General features: G+C 42.3%; 1 long non-coding RNA gene across 1 annotated transcript in view; it reads right to left on the bottom strand.

Moving 5' to 3' along the window:
- The window catches only part of LOC309646203, a 441,930-nt gene that overhangs the window by 224,029 nt on the left and 193,994 nt on the right, over window positions 1-23,907 (bottom strand). The gene's annotated exons all lie outside the window — the stretch shown is intronic.

The following is a 23,907-nucleotide window of genomic DNA, read 5'->3' on the forward strand; positions in this document are numbered from 1 at the left end:
AATTTTTGAATTTTATTTTATTTATTTTTTATACAGCAGGTTCTTATTAGTTATCTATTTTATACATATTAGTGTGTACATGTCAATCCCGATCTCCCAATTCATCACACCACCACCCCTCCCCGCCACTTTCCCCCCTTGGTGTCCATACGTTTGTTCTCTAGTGGTCTGCCATGTTGAAGAGTCACATATGTTTTCACTATGAGGCAAGGCTTTGCAGAAGGAAAAGCCTAGAGCCATCCTCAAGGCTGCTGCCCTATCCAGATGAAGAATCTGAGGCTCAGAGAGGGAACACAACTCACCCAAGTTCGTCCAGCTGAGAGGGCAGTGATGGGCCAGGAATCCAGCTCTACTCCATGACTGTGGGGACTAAGGGGTCTGAGGAGATCTGTTCATCCCTGATCGCAATGAGCCTTGGAGACAGAAATGTAGTGGCAGCAAGGGACAACCCAGACATTACTTGTATTAATTAAGAGGGCATTAAATTGAAGGGACACACGCAGGCCATCAGTTACCAGCCTGTGCTCTGACAGCCTCACCATTCTCTATGAGTCCAGCTGGGCTTGTGTGGGGTGCAGAGAGCTGCCCCTCATACCCTGGCTCTCTACTAAAGTGCTTACCTGTCTGAGAGAAAATACCAGCACTCCTGCCCAGCTCTGGGTGAAGTTGCAATAAACTAATTGAAATTAAGTGGCTTGGATCTCAGAAGGGAAGGGGCCACTGGTAGGGAAATATAGAGCACACATTCATTCAACAAATATTTGTTCAGCATCTTATATGCCAGGCACAGTGCTATAGCTATGAATACGGCAACGATCAAAGCAGGTAAAGGCCCCGTCCTCATGGAGATCATATTTGTGGAAGGATTGAAATCTACCCTCTACAACTCATAGGTGCAATAAAAGTATAGGTCCTTTATTTTTTATAAGTGACAGGTTTTTTTTTTCTTGTGCCTCCCCTATCTATTATTGAGAGAGAAAAATATAAACCTGATTATTAACAGTAACTTAGTCTCTTCCAGTTTAAAACCATCTCACGTAAGTTAGTGCTTAGTATCTTTTGAGAAAAATGTTCATCTTTCTGTGCCTTCACCCCTTCCTCTACTCAAGATGGTGGCTGGGTGTTGGCCAATCCACATATAGATCCTTGTGCTGTCCTTGGACTGTTATCTAAGAGGCCAGGGGACAGCACATGGACCTATATGTGGACCACCCTCCCCTCCCCACTGATTCAGTGGTAGGGTGGGAAACCCCAGGATATCTTGGTTTAGGGGAAGGAAAACCCATCTGTAGCCAACTGCCAGAGCCCCACCCATATCTCCTCAGCACCCCACCCATGCTCCAAGGATGATTACTGCAGCTATGACCCAAAAGACCTGGCCACAGGAGCATGCTTGGCCTGTGCACTGGACAAGGCAGAAGTACTAGTGATGTAATGCCCACAAAAATACCCTTAAACCAATGACCAATGGGGAGTTGATGGCTACACCATTGTCCTCACCCATTGTATGGAATAACTCTGAGGGGTGTTCTTAATTGCCTCCCAGAGTTCCCCAGTGGGATTAGGCTCCAGTTGCGCACAGTGGTAAATTATTTGATCACACATGATTTATTCACAGGCTTTCCTTCTCTGCCTCCCTCCCCACTCCACTATCGGTATTTCCAGGGCTCATCCCCCAAATAAACTAGTTGGTCTCAAATTCTGGACCCAAGGTCTGCATCTCAGGGAACCCTAAGACATCATCCATTTAATATTTTTTAAATGTCATATCCATTATATATTTTATTGGGGGATGACAGATAATAAACAAATATAGTAGAAGCTCTTTTATCTCATGTTATCGAAACAGATATTTGATCAGTGCATCAAAAATATTAGTTCAAATGTGGATTAATCATAACATATGATGCATACGTACCTTAAGCATTTTAGTCTAATTTAAAATAAATAAATGTATAGTTAAGTGCCAATCTTTTGACAGAGGGCTAATCTTCAGAATATTCTGCATTGCTCACTAAGGCTTCTGGGTAAGTGGAGATATGCTTGGGGAGAGCTTGAAGAAGAGGCAAAGGGATGACAGAAGGGAACTGATCAGTGAGAGCCAGCTCTAGAACTCAAGGCTTGTGAGTCCCAAGGCTTGTAAGACCAAGGCTTGTCAAGGTTGGAATGCCCCACGCTTTAAATGGAGTCAAAATTGCAGTGAAGCCACTGGTCTCCAGCCCTTCCAGGGGCCCAGGGACAGTGGGCGATCATGTTTCCCAGCAACACTGCTCCAAAGACGTGGGCAACTGCTGTCCAGTTTCACATCCCAGGCCAGCTACCCTGGAGGAATTGAACCTGACCTACCCACTGACCCACAGAGACAAAACCCAGAGGGCCCCCAAAGAGAGCGTGAGAGGGAGCTGCCTCCTGGGATAGTGTGTTGCTTTATGGCAAGGTCATAGGGCATCTATGTGGGAAGTTTTCCCAGATTGCCCCACCCCCAGCTATTATACAGTTGGGCCTTCTAAGGAGCAGATTGGAGAAAGGGCTTAGAACCAACTTTATAATTCTCATAAGGAGCACTGCACTTCATACAAATTAAAGTGGTTTCATGGTTCCTAATGATTTTCCCAATGGCCATGCTAGTGCTCCCCACTTTTATTCTGGAAATGGAGCCATGAGCCAGACCAGTTAGAGACATCTGGAATTTTTCACACCAGAGCTGAGGAAATGTTCTCTATCCTCCAGGAGTTGCTAAAGCTGGAAGGCTATGATTCTGGAGTTGCCAGAGGCCACATTCCCCTCCATATAGAGAACGACCACCTGTGAGAGGCAGGGATGACTCCAACGAGCAAGAGAGAAGAGAGAGAGAAAAGCTTGACGGCATTTTCGACTGGATGTCTCCATCCAGTCATTGCTGGGGTCAGCTCCACTCTGTACGATCCATGACTTGGTTATGTGAGCCAATAAATCCCCTTTTCATGCTCAAAGTAGTTAGAGTTGGGTTTCTATCACTTCTAGCAAAGAATCTTTGACTAATACAGATATCCTCAGCAATGGAAAAGATGAGGAGTTTTCAAAGGGCCTCCCAGGCAACAGATGTTCACAGGCAGGGGCTGGAGAGAGAGGAAGAGGAACACAGAGATGACTGCATATAGGAAATACCTTCCGGGGACTCCTAGGAATACATATACCCCTGCTTAATTCTTCTTTTCTCACACACACACACACACACACCCCAGGGATAAAGGGGAAAAAGACCTTGAGGAAAATATATTGTTATAACACAATACTCTGTGTCAGATACTTATTATTTAACCTCTTTGTAAAGCCCAGACCCTCGGTGTATTCTCTTTCACTATATAAGGCAGCAAAGAAAATATACACTTTAGCTATTATTCTGACTCCTATTCTCTCTCTCTTTCCTGAATCATTTCTAAATTAATTTATTACCTTTTATAACCTTATATAACCATAAAAACTAGAACAGATCCATTCTTTATGAGGAATTGCACAATTCGTATCTCCTCTCAAACAGAAGGCCTCATGTGCATGTAAAAGCTCAAACATAAAGCACTGGGGTTATTTGTCAATCCAAGAGCAGGCCCCAGCCTGGTGGGCAGAGGAGGGAGCTTAGAGAAGTAAACTTGGAAGCAATGTTTTATTTCTTTTTTATTATTGGGAAGAAATGTTAGTTAATTGAGAAAAAGGAGTGTAAGTTTTTCTAAAGCTCTGTTCTGGGAGGTGGGGGAGGAGTTCATTGTATGAATAGTCATCATTTGAGGGTTAATTGTTCTTTAATACTTTGGGATTGAAGGGAAATTATGGAGGAGGGCTTGAGGGCTTGAGGTCCTATATGAGTAAAAAATGCTGAGAAGAGACACCACGGGCTTTTGATAGATGATAGATTAGACTGTTGTCAGGAGTATCTCCCTCCCTCCCCTCTACCTCTGTGGATGGAGTATACTTCCTCACCCCTTGACTCTGGGCTTGGCCATGCGACTTGCTTTGGCCAATGGGCTTGAAATATGCTTGTGCAGTTGGGCACCCTCTCTTGCCATTCAGCCATCATCAGGAGAGAAATAAGTTCTGGTTAGCCCGCTGGTTCTAGGAGGAGAATGAGAGATACATGCAGCAGAACCACCCAGCTACCAGGAAACTCATAACCCAAAGCTAAATGCTGTTGTATACCGCCTAGATTTTAAGGTTGATTGTTATGTGGCATTACTAGAGCAATAACTAATTGATAGAACACAATGTGATTTCCCTTGAACAGGCAAACTAGTGAAGACTGGCAACATTTGGGTTGTTTTACTAATAAAAGTTGAACTCCTGATGTGAGCAAATCTTTTACCTTTTATTATTACTGGTTTAAGTGGAATCAGGAGTTGGGGAGAGAATGGTGAAGTTTTAGCTCCGGGACCTCACAGCACAACTAAGCCTATCTGATCCAGGGCATGGAGTTTGTGGTCAGCATATCCATGGGTGTGGTTTGTTGGGAGAGGCAATCCACTTCTCCCAACAAACCGTGGGCCCTAAGCTTCCATGCACATTCTTGCTGGATATGCCAAGAACACAAGGCCCTGACTGCCTTCTACTCAGGCCATTTCTCAGGACTGTGTTTGTAGCAAGCAACCTTAACGGATGAAGTAATGTCTTCCCCAGACAAAGAGCTGACTAGTTACTGCTCAGCGTAGAAGCGGTAGATTCTCCAAGCTCAGTATTCTTCTCCTATAACACAACTCACTGTGTGTGCAGGCCCACCTGTATCACCTCCTTGGGACTTGGGAGACATGGGAAATCAGAGTATGCCTGACAATCTGGCTACTCTTTCTCTGTAAGTAAGACAGTCCCTGGTTCTGCCCCAGAACTCTGTCTTCTGCTAGCACCCGTGAAGCAGTCTAGCTTCTCAGCTTGTAAGCAGGGTAAACTCTCAGACCCTTCACAGCTCCTGACGTGAGTCATCTCTCATGAATGTTAGTTGTCCCAATGCACTACACAGGAATGAAGTCTGTGAACTCCTTTATATTTAAACAAAAAAATAGATTAACATAAAACTATAAGTAAACAAGGCTAAAAGTGTGTATAAGTTAGGCTGGGATTATTCAAAGGCTGGGCTCAGTAAGGACTTGACCACAGCACCTACACATGGCTCCTCTATGTTGCTTGGGCTTCCTTATAGTATGGCAGATTCAGGGTAGTCAAACTTCTTACACAGTGGCTCAGGGCTCCAAGAGCAATCCCTAGGAGAGGTCATTAGGGTGGGTCCTAATCCAATATGATTGGAGTCCTTATAAGAAGAGGAGATTAGGACACATGCTCACACAGAGGAGAGACCATGTGAAGACACAGGGAGAAGATGGCCACCTATAAGCCAAGGAGAGAGTCCTCAGAAGAAATTAATCCTGCCAACACCTTGATTTCATACTTCTAGCCTCCAGAATTATGAGAAAATAAATTTCTGTTGTTTAAACCACCTAGTTTGTGGTACTTTGTTGTGACAGCCCTAGCAAACTAATACAGGGGTCTAGAGCTAAGCAAAGAGTTCTTAGATGTGACACTAACAGCATGATCCATAAAAGGTAAAACTGATAAATTGGACTTATTAAAAACTTTTGCTCTGCTCCTTTTAACAATAAGAGGATGAAGGGGGCTACCCTGGTGGCGCAGTGGTTGAGAATCTGCCTGCCAATGCAGGGGACACGGGTTCGAGCCCTGGTCTGGGAAGATCCCACATGCTGCGGAGCGGCTAGGCCCGTGAGCCACTATTACTGAGCCTGCGTGTCTGGAGCCTGTGCTCTGCAACAAGAGAGGCCACGATAGTGAGAGGCCCGCGCACCGCGATGAAGAGTGGCCCCCACTTGCCACAACTAGAGAAAGGCCTCGTGCAGAAACGAAGACCCAACAGGGTCATAAATAAAAAATAAATTAATTAATTAAATAAATTAAAAAAAAAAAAAAAAGAAAAGGATGAAGGGACAAGCTACAGACTGGGAGAAACTTGTTGCAATCCACATATCTGAAAAGGGATTATCTAGAACATATAAATAATCTCAATACACAACAGTAAAAAAAAAAATCCAATTAGAAAATGGGCAAAAGTCATGAATAAACTTTTCACCAAAGAAGATAAACAGAAGGCAAATAAGCACACGAAAGATGTTCAACATCATTAGCCATAAGGAACTGTAAGTCAAAACCATAATGAGATAATACTACATGCCTATCAGAACAGCTAAAATGAAAAATAGTGACAATGGCAAATGCTGGTGAGGATGCAGAGAAACCGGATCATTCCTACATTGTTGGTGGAAATGTAAAATGGTACAGCTACTCTGAGAATCATTTTGGTAGTTGCTTATCAAACTAAACATGCAGGGACCTCCCTGGCAGTCCAGTGGTTAAGACTTCGCCTTCCATTGCGGGTGGTGCGGGTTCGATCCCTGGTCGGGGAAGCTAGGATCCCACATGCCTTGTGACCAAAAAACCAAAACATAAAACAGAAGCAATATTGTAACAAATTAAATAAAGACTTAAAAACAAAGAGGTCCACATCAAAAAAAAAAAAAAAAAACTAAACATGCAACTATCATACAATCCAAACTGTTTGTAAGAGCCCCAAACTGGAAACAGCCCAGATGCCTTTCAATGGGTGAATGATCAAAAGAGCTGTGGTACGTCCATTTCATGGCATACTAGTCAGCGAAGGAACAGACTATTGATACACGCATCAACCTGCATGAATCTCCAGGAATTAAGCTGAGTGAAAAGGTCAAGCCCAATAGGTTACATACTGTATGATTCCTTTTGTACAGCATTCTTCAAATGACAAAATTATAGATGTGAGGAACAGATTAGTGTTTGCCAGGAGCAAGGGAAGACGAGGAGAAGGAGGTGGTGTGACTGTGAAAGGGCAACACACACGATCATTGTGGAGGTGGAACTGTTCTATATGTTAACTGCGTCAATGTCAATATGCTGGTTGTGATATTGCACCACAGTTTTGCAAGATGTCACCATTTGGGGAAACTGGACAAATGGGACATGGAATCTCTCAGTATTATTTCTTATACTTCCATGTAAATCTATAAATGTTTTATGTTAAAAGAGAGAGAGAGAATGGGAAAGCTTTCTTTACTGATGTGAAAAGATCTCACTGTTAAGTGAAAGAAAAAAAAGGATCAGAAGAGAGTATTTGCATGCATAGAGAAATCTGGAAGGATACACACAGAACTAATTCAAGTGATTCCCTGAGGAATCCCTGAGGGTGGGGAGAGGGGGATGGGGAAGGGGGAGGGTGGGAGAAGTATAGACATTTTGATAATGTTGGCTTTTTTAGCTTTTGAACCATATGAAAAATAAGAAAAACAAACAACAAAAAAGATCCTTCTAGGGATTTCCCTGGTGGTCCAGCAGGTAAGACTCCGCGCTCCCAGTGCAGGGGGCCTGGGTTCGATCCCAGGTTGGGGAACCCGCATGTGTGCTGCAACTAAGAAGCCTGCATGCCTCAACTATGAGCCCACATGCTGCAATGAAGATCCCACGTGTCACAACTAAGACCCAGCACAGCCAAAATAAATGAATAAATAAATATTTTTAAAAAAGAAGATTCTTCTAGCTGCTGTGTGGAGAGTGGATTAGAAGGGCCAAAGGTAGAATTGGAGAGACCGGAAAGACTTTGCCCATCTAGAGAACAGCAGAACTCCACATTCTTCAGTGCAGCATAACCTGCCTTCTGAAACAAATCTAACTGTTCACCTCTGCTGAGAAAGCTTTTTCACCCCTAGATAAAGAACAGCAGCCCAGGGGCTTCCCTGGTGGCACAGTGGTTGAGAATCTGCCTGCCAATGCAGGGGACACGGCTTCGAGCCCTGGTCTGGGAAGATCCCGTATGCCGCGGAGCAACTGGGCCCGTGAGCCACAACTACTGAGCCTGCATGTCTGGAGCCTGTTCTCCGCAACAACAGAGGCCGCGATGGTGAGAGGCCCGCGCACCGCGATGAAGAGTGGCCCCCACTTGCCGCAACTAGAGAAAGCCCTCACACAGAAACGAAGACCCAACACAGCAAAAATAAATAAATAAATAAATTTATTAAAAAAAAAAAAAAAAAAAAGAACAGCAGCCCAGCATGACATTTAAGACATTTCACAATGTGGTCCCCAGCTGATCTTCCCAGGCTCATCCTCTCTCACCACCCCTTGAATCATGATGTTCTCTTTTATCTGAACACTTGAAGTACTATCACACCTCTGTGCCTTTGCTCATGCTGTTCCTTCTGGCTGGAATGCCCTTCCTGCACACTTCATCCTTACAATCTCCAACCCCTTAAGACCAAATTCAAGATTTCCTTCCTTTGGATGCTTTTCTGACCAATCCATCTCCTAAAGCCCCATACACAATTAATTGCTCTCTGTTGAGGGTTCCCAAGGCACTTTCTCTAACTGCCATTTTATCATTTGTGACATTGGCATACACTCAGGTGTGAGTTTAATTAATTGTTATTACATAATTAATTGAGTGGTCATTTGCTTAATATCCTTCTCCCCCGCTAGACTGCCAATTCCAGGAGGGTAGGGACCATGATTGTTATATTATCTTACTGACTGGGACAGTGTCTAGGATCCTGGAGCTTACAGCTAAGGGGCTCTCTGGAAGCCTTGGGATCTTGAGCCCCCGTTCTCTTAAAGGAGCAGCGTTCTGAATGGTGACGCCCAGAGCATGTTCTAAATGGCACTGCAAAGGACTGAACCATCACTCTCCTTGTTCAGCTCACACAACCCTATTACTGGACCCCTACCAGGCAAGCCACTACTCTCCCTGAGGTTCTAACAGATGTAAGGGGTTAAACCCCACCAGCAGGGCTGAGTGGGTGGGGGAGCCTAGAGCTCCATGTCCCACACAGTAGCCACTAGCCACAAGTGAGTATTTAACCTTAAATTAATTAAAATTAAATTAAATTAAAATTCAGATCCTTAATCAAGCTAGCTCAGTAGCCATCTGTGGCTAGTGGCTACTGTTATCGGACACTACAGAATTACAAAACATTTCCATCATCATAGGAAGGTCAATTGAACGTCACTGGCCTAGAGAATCACCACCACCCTTTTTTTTTTTTTGGTCTCACAGCTTGCAGGATCTTAGTTCCCTGACCAGCGATTGAACCCGAGGCTATGGCAGTGAAAGCACCGAGTCCTACCCACTGGACTGCCAGGGAACTCCCGAGAATTACCCTTTACTGAGTGCTTCACACAAAATATAGCAGTCTGTTGAAGCATCTCAGTGCGTGTGCTTAGGGGCCAGGCTGTCTGGATTTGAACCTCAGCTCTGCCAGTCACTAGCCGTGTGCCCTTGAGCAAGCTACTTCACCTCTCTGTGCCTCATTTTCTTCAACTATCAATTGGGAATCAGAATAGTATCTACCTCATGAGGTTGCTGTGAAGATTCAATGAGATAATACATGTAAACACTTGGAATATTACTGGCCCACAGTTAATGCTCAGTACTTTGTTGGTTTGTTGTCATTTTTTGTTTTTATCCAAACCTCACAACAATCCTATGAGATAAGTTATGATTATGATTATGATTATGATTCCCATTTACAGATGGTGAAATTGAAGCTCAAAGAGCTGAAGCAACTTATGTAAATTCACATGGTGAAAAAGTGGCAGAGCTGGCTTTGAACCCCCAAGCCCTCAGTTTTCTAGATTTCTTCCTTTTTGAGGGGTGAGGATGGATCTGGCCCTAGCTCCAGCTGGAACTTGGTCTAGTTCCATAGTCCTCCTTGCCAAGATGAGCTCCTGTCATCCCTTACTAGGGGCTCCAAGCACTTGACTGATGCCCCATCCCCATCAGCGTGAGGCCTCTGCCATCAGCTGGCATCCATCAGAAATCCTTCTCCTTCCTGCTGCCCTAGATGAGATGCTGGACCCAGAGCACTGTGCAAATAGAACATGAATTCTGCTGACAGGGTTAATAAGCTTCCTAAATCAGCACTTGGACTTTTTGCTTTACATATATTATTCAAGTTACATGTCAGGGATTAATATACATTATAAACCAGATGTGCCGGTTACATATTTCTCTCTGGAACATCTCTTGGGTGCCTCCTGAAACTGCTGCTGGTGTTAATCACACATTCTTCCCACCATGCTTGGGCCCTGGTGGGGCCAAGCTGTAAGGAACCAGAGGCTGATTTTTCTCTCTTTGGATCCAGGCCCAGCTGCATTGGGTTTCACAACCATTTCTGTATCTTTCTGCTGTGCAGGCTGTGGCTTTCAGCCTGTTGTGTCCAGTGCTTAGCCAAGGTCTGGGTACATAGTACCTATACGGAGGAGGTGTCAGAGGCTGCTGATTGCTTACCTGAGGTCTATTTTCTCCTTGTTCCCAATGAACAGAACCCTGATATTGTTTGGGGCTGCAATGTACCAAGCTAAAAATATTCACCTTCCCTATTTCCTTGTGGCTAGGTACAGGGATAAGAGTCAGTTCTGGCCAATGAGATGGAAGAAGAACTATACTGGGACTTTGTGGGAAATCCTTACATAAGGACCGTCCCTCACTTCTCGATTCCTTTTGTCTCTGCCTGGAAAATAGGCATGATGGTCACAGCTGCAGCCATCTTGCAGCCATGAGGTAACAAGCATGAAAATGAAAGCCTACATGCTAAGATGGAGGTGTAGAAAGATCGAAGGAATCTGGAATCACGTGGCTATATCTGAGCCTTTGTACCAGCCCTATTCTGCTTCCACCAGACACATTTTTATATAAGATAAATAAGCCCCCATCTTAAGTTTGCAGTTACTGGGGCTTATCACACTCCTGATGCATTTGCCTTCAGTGTCCCTGGCATCCACAGAGAAGCAACTCTTGGGGAACCTCCTCAGTCCTTGCTTCTCTTCTCTGAAATGAGCTCATCACCACATTCTTGCCCACACCTGCTTCTCAGAAAGTTTTAAGCACATTCCCTGCTGGGTGGGCAGTGGACCATGGCCATAGCTGATTGAGTCAGTGATCTAAACCTGACCCAACCAGATCCTCTCCCTGAGAATTTCAACTGGACCCAGAGATTTGCATTCAGAACACACAAAGTGACATCTACAGCCCATAATGGCCCTGGGAGTGTTTTGTTTGTCCTATCTAGTTTTTTTTTGATATTGGAAACATCAGGCTTCCCATAAAGATCTGGATTTCTGGCTTCTCTTGAAACAGTGGAAAGTTGGGCATCACTGGGCTCACATTCCACGTGGCAATAAATGGCTGCTGGTGAGAAGTGGCTGTTCCCTCTAGACAGGCACACAATCTTCCATATTCCATAGTCCCCACCTTGCCCCAGTGTGATTTTACACACGACTCCACGTCACTTATTCCTGTTGCTTGCCTGGCTCCTTTTGGAACTGGAATTTAAGATATCTGCTCTAATTAGTCTCTGTAAGGCCCTTGAATCATGGTGATGATAATAATGCTGCTGGTGAAGATAACAATAGCAACAATTATTGATGGTTGTTATGAACCAAGTAGCTTGGTGAGGGCTTTACATATATTATCTTATTTAGTCCTCAAAACAAGAGGACCCTACTATGATCATTGTACAGAAGAGGAAAGAGGTGCAGTAACTTGACCAAAGCCTCTCAGTTAGTAAGCAATACATCTGGGATTCAAACCCAAGCATTCTGGCCTCAAAGTGGGTGCTTCCCAACCAATAGACTATACTGTCTTCTCATGAATTAAGACAAAGCCACAGCTGGAGAAGGACATGGCAGATGCACAGAGAGAGTGGGAGAAACTAAGGTAAGAGTGGGAGGCAGAGAGCGGCTGCCATGGCCCCTGGCTGTTTTCTGGTTCCTTGTGAAGCGTGGATGCACTCCACACAAGGAAACCTCCACCAGTTGGAATTCATAAATGCAAGCAACAGAAACTGACTCTAGTAGATTTCAGCAGAAGATGAATCAGTGAAATAGACACCGGAGAGCTTTCAGCATTGCTGGGAAGGCTGGAGAACCAGAATGGCCACCACGGTGGCAGAAGCACAGGGCTAGTCTGGTAAGGACCCTGCTGCCCCTACCACAGAATGTCAGACCTTTCAGCTTCCCTTTAACCCTGCTAAAGCTTCACACCTGACTCTAGGGACTGCCACTGGCCCTACTGCTTGGGCTGCCCCAGAGACAGAATATTGCTGCTTCTGTGGCCACTATCACCAGATTGGGCTTCTCCATTGTCTCTGTGTCTTCATGTCACTGGCTCCTCAATCAAAGTATAGTGTGTACCTCTAAATGCCTAAGCCTAGGTTCCATGCCCAAACCCTAGTTGCAAGGGAGCCTGGGAAAGCAAGTAACTAGCACTTCCACATTCTACATCAGGAAGTGAGCTCTACTTCCCACTAAGACTCATATTGGTGGGAAATTCTCCAGACATAAGTATGGGTTTCTGAGTCTGAGCAGCCAAAAGGGACAACTGTGCATGAAGACTTTTAAACCGGCTGACCCAAGTGATACATCATTCAGGGTTGCATTAGGAAAGAGGTGGCACACTCAAATGGAATCAAGGAGAATAAAGAAGAATTTATAAAGGTGCAAGAAGGGTTAAGGGAAACTGGTAAAGGACGGGGAAACACCTCAGAGATTGCAACCATTAGAGGGGGCGTTATGACTCCAGGCCTGAAGGGGCAAGGAGACGGGGTGCTTATGGGAATGTGGAAAGAGCTGGAGTTGTAGGAGAGGGTTTTCTAGAATGGTTCCAGTCTGTGTCCCCAGTGAGGAGGGAGATGGGGAAATAAATAACTTCATTTCTCTTTCCTTCCATCCTCCAGTCTTCTGCAGGTGCCTCCCATTGGGCAAGCCCAACAGGAAGCCAGAGAGTAGAGGACCAGCTGACATAGTCCATAGAGGTGAGCTGCTGGGGCACAGCATGCCTCGGCGGGGAGGGTGAAGGCTAGATCTGGAGAGTAAAGAGAATAGCCAAAAACCCATGGTGTGATCTCGGTCCTATCACTTAATCAATTTGAACTGTTTTCTCCACTTTAAATTGAGAGGCCCTGACATTCTGTGGGTCTCTCAGGCCTTGCTGCTGACCGCTCTGTAATTTCCTCCTTTTTGGCCTGTCCTGTAAGTTTGCCGCTATGTCAGCCTCCATATAAAAGTCAACGCCTTTTGTTTCCGAAAAGCAGAGATTTTCCTATGTGGTCACAGGGGTTCACAGGGATTCTCCTTTGCTGCAGGTGGAAACAATTCTCCATCCAGCTCCCCAAATCCTGTCTTGGTGACTCCTCTGGAATTTTTCCATACGGAACAACTTGCCCTTCTAAGGCATAAAATATCTGCTCAGATCTCAAGAACTGCTCTGATGGAGCTTTTTATTCATCCTTTAGTGTCTCACTCATTCCCTTCTTCCTCTCACAACTTGATTCTCCAGCAAATTCCCATCCCTGCTTCCCATGTTCCCCTTTGAGTGATCATCTCTCTGTGACCCAGATCTTAGCCTCGCTCTCCTGCTACTGAAAAGAACAACACATCTCTGCCTTAATTACATTTTGGTGACTCCATTGCCAGCATGGTTTGAAATTGTTCTTGCCTAACTTTCTAGTGGAAAAAGCAAAGTTTCTCCTTATTCCTTAAAGTTTTGAGTGAGCAATGACACTATGAAGACTGAGCTCAAAGGAGTGACATTTAGCATTGTGACCATAGAATAAAATCTGTGCACAGTTAAGACAGCACATTTAACACATGATTACAAATGTTTAATGTATACATATATAACAAGAGACAATTGTGTTATCAAAAAAAATTAGCACCACAATTCTTAGGGAGATGTGGCAGTATTGTGGACTCTGATATTCCACACAGACACGCCACCCCCCCTTGAAGAATGAAGGACTTGTTCCACCAGCTGCTGGGAGTACTGTTGGCAGGTGACTCTTAGCTGTAAGCCTTCTTTGAGAATTTCCTTGGCAGCTGCCTTTTTGAGGCAGCCTGTATACAATGATTGATCCACTTGGGAGCATAGATACCTGGTCCCCTTGCCCCCATTCAGGACAACTTTGAAGACTTATCCTAGCTTCAGAGTCCCCCATGGAATCAACTGAGGCTTTTGTTCTGACATCATAGTTTGACTTCTCCCTCTGCTCCATCCTATTCCTTCCTCTCTCTTCCACAGGTGTTGATCCCAAGAGCACTCCCTAAATAACTCCCTGCATGCTAATCTCCATCTCAGAGTTTCCTTCCCAGAGAACTCAACCCGAAATCCTCCATGCGTGTGCACGCGCGCACACACACGCACACACACACACACCCCTTGTGTCCACGCCCATTGGAATGTGACTTTGCAGCTTCTCCAACCAAGAGATAGGGTCTATTTCTCCACTCCTTGAATCTAGCTAGGCTGGCCTTGTGACTTGTTTTGGTCAATAGAATGAGGCAGAAGTGATACTGTACCGGTTCTGAACCTGAGCCTCCAGAAGTCTTGCATGCTTCTGCTCTCACCCTTGGAGCCTGCCACTACCATAAGAACAAGCCCAAGCTAGCCTGCTGGAGCATAAAAGACATGCGGCCAAGTCATAGCTATTCCCCAGCCAACAGCCAACCATCCCCCAGAAGCAGAGGCACCTACCGGACCACAATGTATGAATGAACTTAGCCAAGACTAGCAATACTACCTAGCTGAGCCCAGCCCAAATTGCTGACCCAGAGAATCATGAGCTAATAAATACTGTTGTCTTAAGCCAGTTAAATTTTGGATGGGTTTGTTAGTTATGTAGCAATTCTTAACTGATACAAGAGGGAACTGTACTTGAGAAACCATCGTGATAATATAGAAAGTAAAACTGGGTCAAGAGTATCAGGCCACAAGCAACACAAGGGATGATTAAGCAACTTTCCATGAGAAAATGGAAGGAATCTATTTTTTTTGCCCCAGTGAAGCAGGTAGAAAGTTGAGACTGGGGGTGGAGGCATAAAAAGTAGATAAGGAGGAGAAGGTTGTCAGCGTGATGGTATGTGACTGGGAACAATATGGGTAGAAGCAGCAGGTGGAATCCCCTACTGGGCGTGGGTCTGTATGCATGGAGATGGGGTAGCAGAAGGACATTTAAGCACAGATGAGCCTAATAGTTATTTTGAACTTCTTTGCATTTCACTGATGTAACCATTTCTTTGTTTATTTGCATGCTATCCAATCTTTAGAAACAGGAACCCTCCCACTCTGCTAGTGGAGGTGTAAACCAGGACATCTACTTTGGAGAGCAATTTGGTAGTATTATTTATCTAGCACAGTACAAAATGCGCATGCCCTTTGACCAGCAATCCCACCTCTAGATTTTTATAGAGAAATACTTGTACATGTGTACCAGGAAACATGTACAAGAATGTTTGCCCTTTGCAGCATTGTCTGTAATAGAGGAAATTTGGAAAAACCTTAATTGTCTATAAGTAGAGCTTTAGATAGATGAATTTGTAAATATTCATACAATGAAACACTATAAAACAGTTAATATGAATGAACTACACATATATTTATATCTATCTGTATATATCATCAAAGACAGATCTAAAAACACATTATTGCATGAAAAAGGAAGTTGCAGAAAATAAAGTATGATACCATTTTTGTATATCTTAAAATCACACAAAACAATGTTATAAGCATTTATGGACACAGTATATGCAGTGAAAATATGAAAACAAGATTTGGAAGGTCAGACACCAAATTCCTGATGGTGAATTCTTCTGAGGAGGGAAGTGTACATAGGAGATTTCACTTTTAACCCTACTAGACTTACAAAATCAGAAGCAAAATCTATAAAATGATATCACTAAATTCTGAGAGTTGGAGGGCATGGGTGTTTGTTAGATTACTCTGTGTTCTTTTCTGTATTTAAATTTTTTACCAACATAGAAAAAAATTTTAATTTTACCCATGAATGCTTTTTGTGATTTGGGTGGTTTATTTGTCTGTGTGTGTGACTGAGTTTCACATCTGGGTCACAGATTCATGCCAGAACCAGGCCCCAGAGGTGGATGTTACTGAGCATGTGGACCCCTGGAGTGTCCAGACTCTTGCAGAGTACTTTGTGGATCTACAGACTGTGGACCAGGAATCTGAATCAATCTTACCAAGATCACCCACAGTGAGAAACTCTAGGGTACATCTGGGTTACCTGTATAAATTGTTACAGGCACTGACACCAGTGGTAAGCTGGTTTTATAAATTACATGAGCAGTGAAAAAAACTCTTCTCACTTTGCTAATTTTCCAGTGTCTGTGATCAGGGTAGAGATGGATGCATATCTTGGCATATTTTCTTGCATTCATTTAGAAAATTAACTCTATTGTTTTGGGAAAATTATTCCACTCTATTATGAAGAATTCCAATAAAGCAGAAAAAGGTGAATGTGAAAGTAGAAATAAAAACCACACCAAATTCTGTGGTCTAGAAATTATAAGAGGTGAACATTATTTGAAACATCTTTCTATGCCATTGTAAAATTAGGAAGATGAGATGATAGAAATATTTTATTAAAATGGGATTATATTATAGATTCAATTTTTAATTTAAAAGTATTACATTTATGTTATTATAATTTACTAGAAGAAAAAGGAACTGGAGAGAAACTAAAGAGATTGTTGAAAGCCAAATAAAGTTTCTTTATTTCAAGAGATCATTTCTTAAAACACCTCTCTAAATTTACAAAGGAGAGATTACAAAAACATTAAAGTTGTAGTCATTATGTTTTTATTTTAAATTATATGTTTCAGTTTTTTCTATCTCCCCACTTTGAAAAATGATGAGCACTCTTACTTCTTTTTACCTCCCAGTTTTTGTTATTTATATATATTTTTTACAATTTATTTTTACAATTTTTAAATAAAATTATTCTACAATTTACAGATTTTTATCAGTTTCACTGTGTTCTAACAATGTCTCATGAATTTCTTTTAGGCATTTATATTTTTTTTTACTGTAAGCCATATATCATAAAATTTACCACCTTAAAGTGTACAATTTAGTGGGCTTTAGTATATTTACCAAACTGTGCAAGCACGCCCACTAATTTCAGAACATTTTCATCACCCCCAAAGAAATCCTGTACCCATTAGCAGTCACTTTCTTTTTCCTTTTTAATTTTATTGAAGTATAGTTGATTTACAGTATTGTGTTAATTTCTGCTATACAGCAAAGTGACTCAGTTATACATATATATATCCTTTTTCATATTCTTTTCCATTATGCTTTATCACAGGATATTGAATATAGTTCCCTGTGCTATACAGTAGGACCTTGTTATTTATCCATCCTATATGTAATAGTTTGCATCTACTAATCCCAAACTCCCAATCCTTCCCTTCCCTTCTTGGTAACCACAGATCTGTTCTCTATGTCTGTTGAGTCTGTTTCTGTTTCACAGATATATTCATTTGTGTCATATTTTAGATTCCATATATAAATGATATCATATGGTACTTGTCTTTCTCTTTATGACTTGCTTCACTTAGTATGATAATCTCTAGGTCCATCCATCTTGCTGCAAATGACATTATTTCATTCTTTTTGATGGCTGAGTAATATTCCTTTGTATATATATACCACATTGTCTTTATCCATTCATCTGTTGATGGACATTTAGGTTGTTTCCATGTCTTGGCTATTGTGGATGGTGCTGCTATGAACATAGGGGTGCATGTATCTTTTTGAATTATAGTTTTGTCTGGGTATATGCCCAGGAGTGGGATTGCTCTGTCATATGGCAACCTTATTTTTAGTTTTTTGAGGAACCTCCATACTGTTTTCCATAGTGGCTGCACTAATTTACATTTCTATCAGCAGTATAAGAGGGTTCCCTTTTCTCCACACCCTCTCCAGCATTTATTATTTGTAGAAGCAGTCACTTTTCATTCCTTCCCTCCCCACCTCCCTAGCCCCTAGCAATCATGAACTATTTTCTGTCTCTATGGATTTGCCTATTCTGAGCATTTTATGTAAATGGAATCATACATTATGTGGCCTTTTGTGGTTGGCTTCTTTCATTTATCATAATGTTTTCAAGGTTCATCCATGTTGTATCATGTTTCAGTACATTATTCCTTTTTATGGTTGAATAATATTCCATTGTATGGATATACAATAATTTGTTTATCCATTCATCAGTTGACGGACATTTGGGTTGTTTCCACTCTCGGGCTATGATGAATAATGTTGCCATAAACATTTGTGTATAAGTTTTAGTATGAACTTGTTTTTAATTATCTTGGTTGAAACCTATGAGTGGAATTGCTAGGTCATATGATAGCTTTAGGTTTAACCTTTTGAGGAACTACTAGATTGTTCCAAAGTGGCTGCACCATTTTACATTCCCATCAGCAATGGATGAGGGTTCCAATTTCTCCCCATCCATCCCAACACTTATTAGCCATTTTTTTCCTTTCTGTTATAGCCATTCTACTAGGTGCAAAGTAGTATCTCACTGTGGTTTTGTTTTGCATTTCCTAATAACTAATGGTGTTGAGCATCTTTTCATGTGCTTCCTAACAATTTGTATTTCTTCTTTGGAGAAATGTTTATTCAAATACTTTGCCCATTTTTAAAAAATATTTATTCATTTTATTTTTGGCTGTGTAGGGTTCTTAGTTGCAGCGCATGGGTTCTTCACTGTGCTGCGTGGGCTCAGTAGCTGAGGAGTGCGGGCTCTGTAGTTGTGGATTGCATGCTCAGTAGTTGCAGCGTGCGGGCTTAGTTGTCCCACGGCATGTGGGATCCTAGTTCCCCAACCAGGGATCGAACCTGAGTCCCCTGCATTGGAAGGCGGATTCTTCACCACTGGACCACCAGGGAAGTCCCTGACTATTTTTTAACTGGGCTTTTAAAATTGTTGAGTTGTAAGAATTCTTTATGTATTCTGGATACTAGACTCATCAGATGCATGATTTACAAATATTTTCTTCCGTTCTGTAGGTTGTCTTTTCCCATACTATTATGGCACAAAAGTTTTAAAATTTTGTCTAAGTCCAAGTTATCTATTTTTCCTTTTGTTTTTTGTGCTTTTGATGTTATATATCAGAAACTACTGCTTAAACCAAAGTTATGAAGATTTTCACCTATTTTCTTTCTAAGAGGTTTATAGTTTTAGCTCTTATATTTGGATGTTTCATACATTTTGAGTTAATTTTTGTACCTGGTGTGAAGTAGGATCTAACTTCATTCTTTTGCACATGGATGTTTAGTTGTCCCTGAACCATTTGTTCAAGGTCTCTCTCCTGGCCTGTAGTTGGCTGTCTTCTGCCTCTGTCTCTTCATCTGGTCTTCCTTCTAGGCTTGTCTCTGTCAAATTTCCCTTATATATAAGGACATCAATCATTACTGGATTAGGGCCCACACTAATGACCTCATTTTAACTTGATTACCTCTGTGAAGACCCTGTCTCCAAATGAGGTCACATTCTGAGGTCCTAGGGGTTAGAACTTCAACATATGAATTTTGGGAGTCACAATTCACCTCACAACAGTTATCAGTTTTGTTCAGTTTGCCAGGTTATTGTTTTGGCTTTTTTTTTCTGCTTTTATTATTTTTTGCTCATCTTCTTAAGTATTAGAAAAGGAGCAAACTATTAGGACATTTCAATCAACTTTCTTAACCCAGAATCCTCTTCAGTTCCCTTTGTAACCCTTGAATCACAAAGTGTTCATTCTACTCCTTGCCTTCACTGCCTATAAGAAGAGCTATATCTGCACAGTCCAATTTGTAGCCACTTGCCACAAGGGGCTATTGAGCACTTGAAATGCATCTAGTGTGAATTGAGATGTACTCTAAGCTAAAACACACACTGATTAAAAGACTTACTATAAAATAAGAAATCATATAAATGAAAAATAAAAGATGGGGAGGAGGGAAAAATTAAGGGTAGGAGATTAACCAACACAAACTACTATACATACAATAGATAAGCAACAAGGATTTACTGTATACCCAATATCTTATAATAACCTATAATGGAATATAATCTGCAAAAAAACTGAATCACTATGCTGTACACCTGAAACTAACACAATATTGTAAATCAACTATACTTCAATAAAAAAGTAAATAAAAATAAATAAAAGATTTTAAATATAAATTGTATTTTAAATTACTTACGTGGCTTGCATTTGTGGTTCATATTATATTTCTATTTATTCTATATATTTCTAGAAATATACTTTATATTTCTAGAAATATACTTTATATTTCTAGTGCTGACCTAGACTTTAGAAACCCAAAATATCTGATACCTACCCTGGTGGTGGCAGTGGTTGGTGGGTTGCCTTGTATATCCTTACCAAGGACACGGTGATTTGCTGGTAACTGTTTTGTTGAGACAGAAAACACACAAATCAAGTCCTTATCAGGTCACTGTGCTAGTTAAATCTTCAGTGGGGCATCTCAGTATATATCTACAAGTTCAAGGTATCAATTATCATCATGCCCTGGTGTGTTCCTTGCCTCTCCCGATCTCACCTATCACCTTTCATTTCGGAACAAAGTCCCCAAGCTCTGGTACCTGCTAGCTGGGTTGCAGCTTCACTCTGAGGCAGCCTGCATTTGAGTAATAATTTATTCTCTGAACTGGCTCTTCCAGCCTTTGCAAAGGATTTGCCAAATGCATCTCAAGATGAAGACAGGTTCCCCTACCCCTTTGTCTTTCCCTTCTATCATTTTAGAATTTGTAAGATGATGTAAATTTCCCTTCATCTTGTTTGAGATGAAAGTGTAAATGAGTAATACCCACTGAAAAATGTAAACCTTGAGGAGCCCAGAGCTCCTATTTGAGGAAAACTTCAAATATCCATTCCAGATCACACACAGGCCACCCAGAGGGAGGCATCCATTGTGAAATTCAATTACCAGACCTCAGTTCAGCTGCTCCCTGGAAGACCAATTAATTTCTCCCCCTTTTCTGCATGTGGAGGCTCTTTATAAAGCCGCAATTAAGGATTTTCCAGAGGCAGAGAATGTCTTCCCTTTTAGGTAAATATAATGAACAGGAAATGGACCTTTATTCTTCTTTTGCTATGGGAGGGGCTCCCAGGGGCAAAAAGCAGCCTACACCCTGTGGACAGAGCCCCACTTCCAAGTCTCTACCAGGCAGGTTTCCTGGGTCAGCCAAGGGAGTGGAAATCCTGGCATAATTTCTTTTTCCACATTTATGGAGGATCTCCTCTGGCCAGACACTGGGGAAACCACAGAGAACAAAGCCTCTGCAAGCTTACAGTCCAGCGGCAGCAAAACAAGGGCTAACAACATATGAGCATCATGGGATTCTGTGAGGGTGAGGGACAGCTGTGTGATAGCAATTAGATACCTCACCTGATTGTCCCTTTTTAATTTTTTTTCTTTTATTTTGTTGTAGTTTCTTTTTATTGTTTTTTGCTACAGAACCCTTTCGGTGAAGCAAATCTCATGAGGAAGAAGCACAATATGTAAAAGAGACATCAGTGGGAACTGCTCTGGTTGAAGGGGGGATGGGTACAGCAAAGCCTCCCAGAATAAACCCTCCCCTTGCTGCCTAAGGCAGCCCCTGAACTTCCATCAGGCACAGTTTAAAAACCACTAGGTTGAGAAATTATCTCCAGAATGTGCCTCTACTATCCTGCAAAAGCCCTCCCCAAGCTGGAACAGTAGGCAACCACCTTCTCACCTCGAAGTTGTCCAAATCCAAAAACTCAGCCTTCCAGTAGCAACATCAGTAGCACCTAACTCATCAAGTTGTTGCGAGAATTAAATATGAGGTATGCAGAACATAGTAGGTGCACAGTAAATGGCCACTGTTATTCTCATTATTATTATTCAATCTTGTACTCTGAGACTCAGCGTCAATTTTCCCCTATCCATGCTCACACACTGACAAATGGGGTTGTGTCCTGCCCCATTGTGTCTGTATTCCCACCCTAGTCACCTGTCCTGTCCCCAGGCCTATTTCTGGTTCTGAGCTGGAGGACCTCTGATCTCCTTTTCACAGGGAGGACTGTCCTTCCAGGCTCCTGCTTTGAATGGAAAGGGTCTTAGCTCCAGATCACTGTTTCACAGGGCCCCAAGGCCTCATCTCCTGACCTTCATGGATATTAAAACCTCTGTCCCTAGTCCTTGAAGTCCATGGATGTCCCCTGGGGGCTGCTGCAATATCAGCTGAGAGTTGACTGTGCTTGCTTTAAGATCACACTTATTTTCAGGCACTTAAGGATTTCCCTTTTCTCCTTCTAAACTCAGGTGTATATTAAAGAGATACATTTTGGGACTTCCCTGGTGGTCCAGTGGTTAAGACTCTGCGCTCCCACTGTAGGGGGCCCGGGTTTGATCCCTGGTCAGGGAACTAGATCCCGCATGCCCCAACTAAAAGATCCCACAACTAAAAGATCCCGCGACTAAAAAAGATCCCGCATGCCACAACGAAGATCTGGTGCAGCCAAAGAAATAAATAAATTTTTTTTTTTAAAAAAAGATATGTTTTAAGATTTCTATCCAGCATTTCTCTGTGTTTGCAGCTGGAACAAGGGTCCACATAAACTTGCCATATTGCCAAATCAGAGTTCTCTCTTTCAAATAATTGCGCAAAGATTTCACATTCACTTTTATTCTTTTGCTCTACTAAAAGCCTGATTCTCTTTCTTCTAAGGAAAGGCCACCAACGCTTACTATGCTGTAGATTTCTGTCTCGTGTGGGGGTCATGTCCTAACTTCAACACTACAAGGAGAAAATTACCTGCTACCAAAATTACCCTTGAAAATTCTGTATAAATTACCTTTTAATCACCAGGACTTGGATCTTTAGGAATTAACTTCTTTGGTTTTTCTTCCCATTCAGCTGTGGCTCTTTTTCCCTGGTGCGTGAGAGCCCAAGTCTACTGAGAAAGGAAGTAAGAAGGATAATAGGGTAAATGTAAAATAATACATATAAATTTTATCTAATAATTGAACCTGTATAATTTATACTGAATCTATCATAGTCTTTACATCCTTACATCATGACATAGCATTTCTTTTTATGAATCAAACTGTCTTCCAAGAAGGGGGCCAGTTGAATGGAAGTCCCCATTTGTGTTCTGCCGAGCACTTTAGAGGGTGTTGGATGTTTCTTGTACAAGAAGTAAAGGCTAAGGAGAGAAGAGTCATTTTGTGTACAAGAGGGAGAAGAATTTGAACAGGGGTGAGGAAGGCAATCCCAGGTAGAAGCCTGAGAAGAAGAAATGGAGGTAGTTGGAGGGAGAGAAACAAGGAACCAGAGAGAAGGTGAGAGGATGGAGACCATATGGGGTGACATGGTGAGGGGTTGTCACGGGAGGCGTGGCTGAAGCTTAGGAACTGCCATGTCTAAAGACAACTTGAAGTTGTTTTGTAACAAGCAATAGATTCCTCCTTTGCCCGTCGCACCCAAATGTTTTTTGTAAGCTCTGCAATACTCACACAAAAATTTTTGAGTTGGAGTTTATGTATGGGAATTAAGGAAGGGGTGAGACTTTACATCTGATAAACATAGTGCAGAATCATAATCGCTTATACAGTACGGTGTCTGTTCTGGGCGCTTTATATACAGTGATTTACTCCATCTTTATAACAACCTTGAAAGGTAGGTGTTCTTATCATCTCCATTTTACAGATGAGGAAACTGAGGCCCAGAGAGGTTAACTAGCCCAAGATCACAGTTAGAGTAAGAATTGGAGCCAAGATTCAGACCCAGGAAGTTTGTGCCCAGAGTCCACACTCAACACTGAACCTCACCACCTTTCTAGGCAGATGTACCAGAAGCCTGGAGTCAGAGGTGCACAAAAGTGGCCCATAAAGTTCACAGGACTTTCTTTAGCACTTTTGAACAGGTACTGTTCTAAGTCCTGAACAAGCGTTAACCTGCATAGAAGGGCAAGTGGGAGATTTGAACCCATCTTGGGTCAATCTCAAGAGGCTGGTTA

Source organism: Balaenoptera physalus (genome assembly GCF_965194825.1).
Source record: "Balaenoptera physalus genome assembly, chromosome: 16".
NCBI lineage: Eukaryota > Metazoa > Chordata > Mammalia > Artiodactyla > Balaenopteridae > Balaenoptera > Balaenoptera physalus.